This window comes from Nannospalax galili, unplaced genomic scaffold (assembly GCF_000622305.1).
Source record: "Nannospalax galili isolate Female #2095 unplaced genomic scaffold, S.galili_v1.0 scaffold745, whole genome shotgun sequence".
Lineage (NCBI taxonomy): Eukaryota > Metazoa > Chordata > Mammalia > Rodentia > Spalacidae > Nannospalax > Nannospalax galili.
Genome location: NW_008353359.1, coordinates 688,387 through 689,994, shown reverse-complemented (window position 1 = coordinate 689,994; position 1,608 = coordinate 688,387). Strand labels below are relative to the sequence as shown.

The 1,608-nt window shown below is 56.3% G+C and overlaps 1 protein-coding gene across 2 annotated transcripts in view; it reads right to left on the bottom strand.

Moving 5' to 3' along the window:
* The window catches only part of Sntg1 (syntrophin gamma 1), a 910,195-nt gene that overhangs the window by 809,180 nt on the left and 99,407 nt on the right, over nt 1–1,608 (bottom strand). The window lies entirely within an intron of this gene.

Sequence of the window (1,608 nt, the reverse complement as noted above, 5' to 3'; positions counted from 1 at the left end):
ACCTATCAGCTAAGGCTTTTACCACTACCCCCACAGTATAAAATATCCTGGCTTCCCCCAATTAATCTGAGCTGGATCACTAAGACTTGGAGCGAGTTGAGTCACTGAATAAAGGGGCTGTACCACTGACTGAGCTGAGTTCTGTGTCTTACTGCCCACAATCCAGCCTTCCCTGAGAGGGCTATTTCTTTGTAAGCCACAACTCACAGAAACCCAGCTTTCGCCGTCTCCGCACCTTCCCACACGATTCGGCAGCTGACGGATCTCGTATCTCGAGGAAGTGCATGGTGGATTGGGACGGAACCCGACCGGGGCAGCCCCGGTAGCAGAGAGCCTCAACAACGTGAAGAAGCAGGGACCCGCCTGGGAGCGCAGCGATCAGTAGAGTCGCCAGCACCCAGTAGATGTGGAGACCCACAGCAACGTGGTGTGGGACACGCGCGCACCCCAGCAACGCGGTGCATGACCCGCTGCACCCCAGCGGCCCACGGGAGACCGGTGCCATGCCCAGCAGCTGGCGCCCCGAGATCCCCGCATGCCCATATCTGGCACCCAACGTGGGGCCTCTAAACCTTGTGTCAGCTAGCAGCTGGTGCCCTCTGAAACGCAGGATTCATATCTCTCCCCACCAGGAGGGCAACACAAATCTCTTCTAATTTCCTCCTTCTGTTTCTGGTCTAGAGTCTTTGAGTGAGGATGTTAAAGACGGAAAGGCAACTGAAGCTTCCTGGTCAGGGCTACTCCCTGACGTTAGCTGAAGGCTTCTCTGGCCCCTAATGACCTCCGACCGCCTGTACAGGTGTAGACAAAGGACCTTCTATCTAAACATCTTTCTAATATAAAAACCTGGTGACGCAGCGGCCACTTAAGATTCATTAGGATGGCCACCAGTTCCTCAAATACGAGTCACAGAATAAAGGGGCTGTACCACTGACTGAGCTGAGTTCTGTGTCTTACTGCCCACAATCCAGCCTTCCCTGAGAGGGCTGTTTCTTTGTAAGCCACAACTCACGGAAACCCAGCTTTCGCCGTCTCCGCACCTTCCCACGCGATTCAGCAGCTGACGGATCTCGTATCTCGAGGAAGTGCATGGTGGATTGGGACGGAACCCGATCGGCCAGCCCCGGTAGCAGAGAGCCTCAACAACATGGAGAAGCAGGGACCCGCCTGGGAGCTCAATGATCAGTAGAGTTGCCAGCACCCCGTAGATGCGGAGACCCACAGCAACGTGGTGTGGGACACGTGTGGACCCCAGCAACGCGGTGCATGACCCGCTGCACCCCAGCGGCCCACGGGAGACCGGTGCCATGCCCAGCAGCTGGTGCCCTGAGATCCCCGCACGCCCATATCTGGCACCCAATGTGGGGCCTCTGAACCTTGCTGTCAGCCAGCAGCTGGTGCCCCTGGAAACGCAGAATTCGTGAGTACCTCTCCCACCAGGAGAGAAGCAAAAATCTCTTCTTTCTTTCATCTCCCATCAGGAGACTAAAAAGGCAGCTGTACCCCTCAAGCCTCCCCATTCATGGGGCCTGGCAAATCTCTCTTTCATCTCCCATCAGGAGAATAAAAAGATAGCTGCGCCCCCAAGCCCCCCCACCTTTGGGGCCT